General features: G+C 36.9%; 1 pseudogene; it reads right to left on the bottom strand.

Annotated features, from left to right (window-relative positions):
- Nucleotides 1–2979: 2979 nt before the first annotated feature.
- On the bottom strand, nucleotides 2980–8309 carry LOC117707416 (protein SDA1 homolog; annotated as a pseudogene).
- Nucleotides 8310–10632: the final 2323 nt, after the last annotated feature.

Raw genomic sequence — 10632 nt, 5'->3', positions numbered from 1 at the left:
TCAAGCAAAGATTAGATTTCCTGTCTCCCTCAAAGACTATATTCAAAATAAAGCAAACAATGCTGATTAAATTCAAGATCGCTTTTAATTCATTTCAGATGCAATAAACTACTTTGTTTTATGACACAACATTTTAATGTGTCTGTTATTATTTCATAATTATATTACAATAAAATTATGTATATTTATGAACTAATCTGGCAATTGGTCTTTTGTGGTTGTTTGTAGTTGTTTATTCAACTTGAATTTAGAAAATATATTTCCTCTTAGATACAAACATAAATGCCTGAAAATAAGCCAGCCGAGCTCCTGCTCTAATTTTAGATAATTAATAGAGACTCCCTTTGACTTCCTACAAGTACTAATCATTCTTTTCTAATGTAATAATAAAATGCTCACTCCAACTATTTTCAGCAATGTTATAATTAATTTCTATCAGGAGAACATGAAGTTATGTTAAATTTATTTTAAAAGATTCAGAAAATGAAAATAAATCTTTCCCCCGAGATACTTTCTCAGTTCCTCCATATAATTCCTCATCTTTGATTTTGACTGTTAGTTTCTAGTACTGCTTGTAATAACAGCCCTTTAAATTTGTTTCTCTGACAAGGTTCATACCACAGTCTCTCAATGTTTCCACGAGAAATTTCACAATGCAAAAGAGTCTGATATCGCTGCCATGTTTTCTAGAAGGCATTGTTAATACCCCTTCAGATAGGCTCACTCTCTTCTCCTTGGTCTATTCTAGCCAAGGCCTGTGTGTTCATTCAAACACCAAGGATTAATCAATTTTTGATAGCCTATAAAGTGTTCTCTTTTTCACAGTCACAAAATATATACATGTCTATATGTTCTTGCTTGGAAATATGTGGGTGAGAATGTGTGTATTAGAGTAATTTTTTTTCTCCACAATCTGGAACTACACAGAAATACCTACAGATATGTATATATATATATATATATATATATTTGTGTATACATATATGTGTGTGTATATGTATATATTTGCATATATATGTGTGTGTGTGTGTGTGTGTGTATTTGTGTGTCTGTGTGTATCCATTTCTGGAGATTATACAAAATCTTCTATCATACCAGATGACCACTTACTAGGCATGATCTCTATAAATAATTTATAATTATTAGAGTATTTGATATTAACCTGGGCTTTGAAGTATGAAGAGAATATAATTATTCATTAAGGAAATATTGATTCTGTAGTCATAGAATCAATGAAGAGGTGGAGCTGACATCCTTGGCATGGTTAGAATATTGAGAAATGTAGTTTGATATGTTCCAGTGAGCGAGTCAACAAATGATGTAAAATATTTTGAAAAACTTATTTATCATGAAAACTACTCAATAGCCAAAAATGTCTTAATGGATATTTTTATGTTACTTGGTTTGTAGAAAATATTGAAAACAAAGTTATTGAAATGAAGCTATTGAGATAATTTGTTAATATTATAGGACTATTGCTACTAATTTAAATAAACAATCAGATTAACTATTTACAACAGAAAGTTTTGTTTGTTTTGTTTTCTTTTAATTTAATTTGCCACACAACTTTATTTCTCACCTCATTTTTGTTTTATGGTTTCTTACACAATGACATAAGTAAAAACATGTATACTGTGAAAGACTCAGAAAGTAGAAAGACAATACAGCTTATGCACGATCCCAGCACCAATTCCCAGCCCATTTTTCTGGATGTTTTTTATAATTGCCTACATATGTACTGGGTTATGCTACAAATTCTTTTCAAACTTTAGTGACTTATACACTAAGATGAGATTGATAGAGCACACAAGCAAAGTCTGCAGAAGAAAGTGACACATAGACCGCCTTATATGAACAGGAGTTGTGCTGTTTAAGAGTTGCTGACGCTGCTGTACCCTTGGCTTTCCTTTGTATCTTTACATGGGTGAAAATTGGAGATGACAGGAAAGGCTTATTCCCGGAGCTCTGACCTGACTTAAGAGTTCAATCTGCTGCCAGCTTTCTTCTTTTGGTCAAGTTTTCTTTATTCTCCCTCATTCCATATCCCCACCCCATCCCCAAGCCCCCAGACAGGGTTTTAGTCTCTTGCTATGTGACCAGACTGGTCTCCACCCATAGCATCTCCTGCCCTGCCTCATTCTCCCATGTGCTGGGATTACAGGTATGTGTCACTATGCCTGGTAAAGCTTCCTTAAATCTCAATAAATATACTCCAAACAATGGAAGGAATGAGGGGTACTATTTGGGAGACAACATTATCTAGATAGAATTTAAAAATATGTTACATAAAATAGTTTAACTCAGAAAAATTAAACATTTTAGCTAAACTAAAATTTCAATGTAATACTCTATGTACATTATACATTTTCAATGAACTAGAAAGGAATAAAAACAAAATTTGTATCAACTGTAACATTTAAAAGTTATACCAACTCATGTCGACTTGACCACAGGACTCAGGAACTGTTTTCTACAGTGCCATCCTGCCCACCATGCACACTGGGAATGCATGCAACAGAAGCCACATGTCCTGTGGTACAATATGAATACTACTCTGTGTGTGTCTTCTGTGAAGTGACTGAGTTCTGATGAAGCTCAGCTAGAGCTTCACACATCATGTCTCCCTCAAAGGACTAACAGTTTCAACATGACACAACGACAGCCACAAACAGCATTGCTTTATACAAAAAAAAAAAAAAAAAATGGATATTTAATATGGATTTTAAACTAGCTGCTTAAACATTGGTTTTGATGATTAAAATAAACCTAGCAACTATAACTATAAGGAAAAAAATATAAAAGATACTCACCAAAACACAATTTACTAAAAAAGAGATAGGTGGTCTAACATTTACCTTTGCAATCAGGGATTAACTCACATACTCAAACAGCTGTTGTGCCCTCTACATCATAGGAGACACTTAGGTAGCACCAGGGATGCAGCAGAGAGCAGGTGAGACTGTACTGTGTGGTTCTTCTTTACCAGTGAAATTTGCTAATGCCACACGTGTATTTTCCTCTTTTTCAGAGTACATCTCTCCATGCTAGCTTCTTCTCCCAGAAAGAGAATGCTATTTTTGACCGGACATTCTGGCTATACCACATCATCATAAAGTTCTTCTGCTTTTCCTTATTTGTAGAACTAGAAAATGGGTTTATTTTCGTTTTCTTTCTCACAAACTCCTTTTGGTCTGTCCTTCCAGCCATTGCAGTTGCTAGTCTCCTTATGAGACTTGGGCTCTTTATGAAGGCGTTCGTTCAATGTACCGAAGAGACAGCAACTCACTCCTGGACTCCTGGTCACTATTGATTTTCAAATATTTCCTTTCTGGGCTTTCTCAGGGCAGCATCCATTTCCTTCTTCATCTGATCCATGAAGATTTTCTGGAAGTCATCCTGCGTTAAAACTCAACTGGTGGTGATGGCTGCAGCTTTGTCTTTCGGCTCCTACGTGGGCTTGCTGTCCAGCTTCTTGGCAATTGCTTGCTGCTCCTCGTCAGAAGAGCGGTGCACATCAATCCACTCGCCATCCTCCTCCTTCTCACTGAGACTGACACGTTCCCATCCATCTTCATCATTTTCTGTATTCTCTTCTTTCTCAAGCTCTAGAACCTCTGCTCCCAGTATGTAAACTTTAGCAACTAATTCTCCATATTCTTACCTCAATGGAGGCTTCAATGGGTTAACCCTGGAACTTCTGTAACATCTGAGGGTTCAGTGTCCAGAAGAGATGGATCAAAGTTCTGGCAGACATCATTACATTCTTATCTTTGTGTGTCTTATACTGAGCTAGGTCCTGAAGAAGTTCTTCAGTCATGGCCAGAGGACATCGAGCTGTGATTTCGTTTATAGCATTGATTCCTACCGTCGTGACTTCCCCAGAGTTCTTGCCAGTAACAAAATTGTTGGTTACCATTACAAGCAACGACTGAATAATCTCTGGGGGCACCAGATGATGAGAGGTTTGTGTGGCAAACAGAAGGATCTTTCTGACTTCTCTCTGGTGGGGCTGCAGAAACCTTTGCACAAAATGGTAGAAGTTGAAGAGGGAAAGCTCATGAATCCCCACCAATCTGGAGTGGAGCTTCATTTTCACTTCAAACCTCTCCTTACAGCTCTCTAGCTGCTTCGGAAGCTTTTCTTGGCAAAGTCTTGGAGATCATGAATCAAGTGATTAGCTGGAAAGTTAAACACTTCTGGTTTCTTCTTCTTTTGTTTCTTCAGCACTTTCATCGCCATGTCCAACTTCTTGTTTTTGGAGCCCTTCTTTTCCATAGCACACTGAGAGCAGGTCTCTCGCTGTGGGCCAGTCTGAGTCACTGTCCTACTTCTCTTCCTCATTTTGCCCGACGAAGAATGACAAAGCAGCAACTAATATCTTGGTGGTCTTGGAGAAACTGCAGTTGTGATAACATTGACAGTTTTGACATCATTCCAGATATTCCTTCTGTAGAGTTCAATTATCACATCCAGAGACATCTTGGCTACATTTGCACTGCTGTCCCTCAACATGGTGTACATGAAGCTCTGCAGCAGCACGTTCACACATTCACTTGGTTGTTCCTGTGTTTGTCGATGATGTTCTTGATGTCAGTAACAATATGTATGTACAGAGTTTTCCACAGGAGCTTGTCCTGCCAGGGCAGAAGTTCAGAGAAGAGGTCTAGCAAACTTGATGGATTGATGAGATTCTTATTTCTCAGTCAGATCAAGGCTTTGCAAAATGTCATGCAGAGACATGAGTCTAAGACAGTGTAGTTGTAGGAGAGCGGGGGGGGCACACCCCCACACACACACCCCACCCCTGGCTTGGGTGAAGGAGTGAAGCAGCTTCTTCTTTCTTGTCCTCCTCCGTCTGGATCTTCTTGAGGCTGCCCTATGCTACTGTAGCTGACCTGCAGTCAGCGATCCTGTGGCCAGAAACTGGCACTTGTATCCCAGCCTTAAAATCAGCAAGGAGTTAAGTAAATAGCCTTGTACTATCCTAAAAACTTCTGAGGGTAAGAGACTTCAGGCTAGGGGGATTAACACCTGCAGCCTAACAGCAGAGGATTAGGCAATGTGGCCTTTGTTCTATCTCAGCAGGAACTGCTGGGCTCTAACTTACATCTGCTAGTCTGAAGTCTCAGGAAGAAAAGACACTTTAAAAAGTTGCTATAGATTTATTTAAGTGTAAAAGGTATCCTATGCAGCTATCTGAGGGGAAAGGTGGAAAAGTCCTGAGTGGGGAAAAAAAAAAGATTCTAACAAAGTAAAAATTCTAAGGGAGAAAAATTCTAGACAGGGAAAAGAAAAGGAAAGGATGAAGGGCTTCTAACTAACCAACTGACTCACTAACTGACTAACTTTGTCTTTGTCTTCGGTATATATACACCATTCAGAGTACATGATGACATGTTACAAAGTTCATCACAAGTTCACACCAAAATTCAAATCATAAATTGAAATAGAAGTTTACAACACAGAATGTTTACTTGCATATCCATTAGGAGTAAATATCTAACTAGATATTCATCACCTGTCTAGCTCCATAGGTTCACTGAAAGTTTGAAACTATAAACTTAAGAATTTAGTGAAGTTTTCTATAGATAAACCCAGGCAATATTTTCTCTTCTGTCCTGGTACCTATAATAAATTGTGATTTCCCTTTTTTAGTGACCTTGGTTAATTGTTTTACAACTTCTTGGAATGTGCTCTGAGCAGAAGGTCTAGTCACTATCTCTCTCCTGGCAATTAACTGATAACACTCAGTTAATTGAGTTAACCAGAGACTGGCAGAGTTCTCATTGCAGTTTCGACTATGCCTGAGGGACTTAATAGCAGTCCTGTTATAAAAGAGCTTAGCAATCATTGATATAATTTTAGGAATTCTTATAGGATCATCATTAAGACTTAAGAAGTCATCTGTTTGTTTATATAGTATCACTACACGATAGTACATCTTTGTGGATCTGCAGAGATCTGCTACAAAGGGGTGTGCTATTGCTTAGTGATTGTTGCATATGTATAATAATAATGATAATAATGGAAAAAGCATATTAATAGGAGGAATCTTTCCTCAAATTCGTCTCCACAACCTTGCTGGATAAAGCACACTCTTCGCAGATTATATAATAATCCGAGGCAAGCATTTCAGGATTATTATCTGCTAATTATTAGCTTGTCCCATTATGGCTCCTAACAAGAGCAGGTCCTTCATCTCTTTGAGGAAGTTACTGAAGGCAGCAGTGGCCATGAACATCACCAGCTCTGCGAGTTCTTTGCTGGGTTTATTTGGTTGTAACTTAAAATTTTTCCATATTGGATTTATAGTGATTATATTGCTGAAGGAAAGCAGCACCCCAGTGAGCTGGATTCCTGTCCCACCTCCTCGATGTAGGCTGGTGGGTCTCGCTTGATCAGGTTCTGTAACTGGCTGGTTGCTGGGCATCTAGTTGTTCCTGCCTGACATGGTGGCTATAGATGGCAACCCTGGTAAGCAATTCCTAGAAAATTCAGGCCTCTATCAGTTACAGCCTGGTCCCTGCGGCAGCAGCTTAGACTCGTGTTTCCTAGTGTAATCAGAAACTGCATGTGGGACACTCAATTTATTTTCTATTTAAAGTGAAACATAGTACAAAGTTCAACACCTACCATTGATATGCTTTTATTCTACATGACCATTTGCTCATTAAGTGAATGCCATCTTTTTAGTGTAAAAAACCACTACTGATTCACATAGTTATTGATTTAAAACACTGTACATGAATAATATTCAAAATAATAATAAAACCAAATCCTGAAATTCTGGTGGAGAATATTATTAAATGAGAATACAGCAAATATTCATAAAATTGGTGTGGTTGAAGTGAATGTGAGTAGGAAACGGGACGGATGATGAAAACAGTGTTACAAAAATCCTGTGGGGCTTTGATCCTTTAAGCTTCAGTTATAAAGCTAGTAAATTTTACATAAATTAAGAAATAGTAGGAGAAGATTCTTGAGAACTTTTGTAATGAGATTTTGCAAATTGAGGTCATTACTATCTTTGGAAAGTACTCTTTGAAATCATGAGGAAAATTGTGTTTCTCTCTCTCTCTCTCTCTCTCTCTCTCTCTCTCTCTGTGTGTGTGTGTGTGTGTGTGTGTGTGTGTGTGTGTAGATAGATAGATAGATAGATAGATAGATAGATAAAGCTTAAACGGAATAACAGGTAGCAAGAGAAATCAAAAGGAAGATGACTGCAGCAATAGCAGAATAAATAACTCAGAGTTCATTTTGCTATAACAAAATAGAGAATTGCTTGAAAGAATGGGACTAAATCAAGTGGATCTTATTTTTTTATTGCTCTGATCTTTAAAGTAAATGTTTGTTAGATAAAGACTAAGGTTGGGGTAAATATAACTAAGTGGAGGGAAATTTCTGGGTTGATATAACTGACTAAATACATGAAAATGTATCAGTTTTACAAGTATGGGTGGTGGACTTTAAAAAAAAAAATGGAGAACTCTGGAGAAACCATAAGATGGACAGAAAACACCTGTAAAGATATTTACTGTAGTTGGGAACAGGAGCCAATTTTCTAGTTAGCAGTTTTCTTACTGACAACAAAGGAAGCCAAACAAAAGACATCAACAACAGCAATAAAAAAGAAATAGAGAGTAAAATTGGTTTGGTTTGTCATTAGGTCCTTATTAGGAGAGTATAAACATAGTTTAGTCTTCCTGCCCCCCCCCATGTAAAACATATTCTAACAGCATATTAAATTTATTTCTTAATATTATGTTTTATGATGTTAAAAAATAAAACTAGTAAATAAAGGAAAACTGAGAATGCTGTAAAATGGATATATTTTAAAGTATCTATGAGTGGAAATTAAAAAAAAATACCAGCAAGGAGAGAGAGAGAGAGAGAGAGAGAGCGCGAGAGAGAGAGAGAGAGAGAGAGCAATGGAGAAGGTGGTTAAATGAGAGAGGAGAAAGATAGTATAAAATGTTTGTTTAGAAAACATAGAATGATAATTTTCACTGTCAAAGAATACACAGGGCACTGTGTTCCATGACAGTTGAAGTAGGAACATGAGAAATCATACTTCAAACGTACAGAAGGCAGAGAGAGGAAGCATGAAGTGAGGTAAAGCTGAAAACCCAAATAATATTCTCTTAATGATATACTTCCTCTAGTAAGGCTATACCTTCTAAAGGGTCTATAAGCTCACTAAATAGTAGCTGATGATCAAGTGCTCAAATATAGGAGCTTATGAGGGAGATTTCTTATTCAAAGCACCAAAGTAGGACTTATACCTGGAAGAAGTAGATCACTGCAGGCATGCCCTAGAAAGATAAATTCTGTTCCTATTTTGCCTTTCATCATTTTCTGCTTCTTAGCCACTATGTGGTCATCAATGTGTGCCATCAAACACTTCTGCCATGGGACTATGTCTCAATAAAGCCAAGAAACATTCCATGAAGCTAAAGCTCTGAAGTGCAGGTCATCCAAGTACAGTAACTCAGGTATCTGACATAGTAGTAAACTTCACAGAGCCTCTTTGCCAGCACTCAATTCAAGAATGTCTACCACATCAGGAACTTAATCATCTTTAGTAGTCACTGTTGGAAAACTTCCTTCTTGCCATGAAGTTTTGAGAAGTGTTTCCATGCAGAAGGGAAAAGGGCAAACACAGATGATAACTCAAGTGATGCGAGATAAACTAGCACATTATGCCATAAAGTCCATTTCATTGAAGATTAGAAGTGGTTATCATTAGCATTTCTTCTAAACTCTTCCCAACAGTTACCTAGCAACAGCTTTTGTATGAGCTTGTCTTACTATAAAAGGACTGTCTTACCTCTCTTTGTCTCTCTCTGTTCTCTTTTCACCCTTTCCTGTCTGGCCTCTTCCCTTCTTTCTTCTCTCTTGTTCTATCCTTCTCTGTCCCCTTTCTTTCCCACATCCCCTTCTCATGCCCTAGTAATATAAACTTTATTTTATACTAGACCTGTAGTATGGATGGTACTTGGGGGAGGTGCTCAACATAGGCCTGGTAAGGCACTCCCTCTTACCGCATCTTGCTGTCACATTACAAAACATATCAGTTACTTTTAGATATTTTTTATTCAATTATACCACTTTGTATCAATAAAAGGGTGACCTATCTGTTCTTGCATTTTTTTTTTTTTTTTTAACACTGCCTGTGGTGTGAGACATATTTGGCTCTGAGGCCCATTTGGTAATGAAACCATTTGCTTTTCTATTTCTTCTATAGAGATTATTCTTAGTTGGGAGAATATTTAATTGCTAATTATATTTTCCTAGCAGCATGGATATTGAAAGCATGGGTAATTGTGACAGTGAGCCATGATCAAATTTTTTCAGCAATGAGAAGTGACCTTGAGGCCTTAGGTTACTGAAACCAAAACAATGGAAAGGAATTCAGATGTAGGTAAATTGCTCACACAAGAAGAGCTGAAGTACTCAAGAATACAGCAGTTCTCTGTCTACTGTGTCAAAATTATTTAGTGTTATTGACTTCAGCTTTGATTGTATGGCTTATCATGGTTCAAAATGCAGACCTGCACATCTAGAAATAATAAGTGAGAAGTATTTTTCTTACATAAAGAATTATATAATTGTAATCACAATCCAAGTGCTGTCAAAAGTCAAAACATGAGTGACTGGTAAATTAATTGCACAGACAACTTGTTCACTAAATTCAGAAAAAAGAGAGGTGACATATAAAATGAGTTTGAATGGTCTTTAAAATTAATATGTATGTGGCATTTTGGTAACATTCCGAAAGAGATCATGTCTAAACAAGCTTTCAAGTAGCACCTAGGAGGGGTTATACATCCCAGAAGGGCTCAATACTTCCCAATCATCATACTATCAAAAGGTGAGAGACAACTCATCTAATCCAGCCCTGAGGCATCCTTCTTAAACAATCCTTGATAGAGATAAGGCTGGCTGAGTTTGAAAGTCTTCCTCGAGAAACTTTTATATAATGATTTCTGTTTTAAAAAACTCCCTTGTTTTAAAGCAAATTACCATTTGCTTTCAGCATATCTATAAGCAACCATATCATAATGGTTCAGGCAAAATACTAGGTAATTATTTGTTAGCTCTGTATATTGTATTCATATAAAACTTGTTGTTCATTCATCCATCTCTGCATTTATTTAATGTATCTTGGTGAAGTAAATATTGCTTTATTTGTTACTACACTAAAAATTACTCCAAACACAGCAGCTGAAAATAGCTTCTTATTAGTTCACATGCAGTGGGTCAGTAGATAATTCTGACTCAGCCTTAACAAGACAACTAGAGTAATGTATTATGAAGGACTATAGGTACTTTCAGGGATGAAGACAGATTAGGATTTTTTGCTTAATGGTCAGTTAGGAGACCTCACAGTATCTCCCTTCTGAGTTTATTTATGTAGGTCTTTCCATGTACTTATCTCATCCAGGGTTTTCTTCCAGAAGACTATAATAGAAAAACAGAAAACAAAAACAACAGAATACTCAAGCCAAAAGATTTTCATTTTATATAGTATAGCCTCAGAAATAGCAGTCCATCATCTTTGCTGTATTCTACTTTGGAAAATAATAAGAAAGTCCAGTTTATGCTCAAGAGCAAAGATCATGGAAGGCCACA

Source organism: Arvicanthis niloticus, chromosome 4, assembly GCF_011762505.2.
Source record: "Arvicanthis niloticus isolate mArvNil1 chromosome 4, mArvNil1.pat.X, whole genome shotgun sequence".
NCBI lineage: Eukaryota > Metazoa > Chordata > Mammalia > Rodentia > Muridae > Arvicanthis > Arvicanthis niloticus.
Note: the sequence above shows the minus strand (reverse complement) of the source record. Positions and strands in the feature narration are given on the sequence as shown.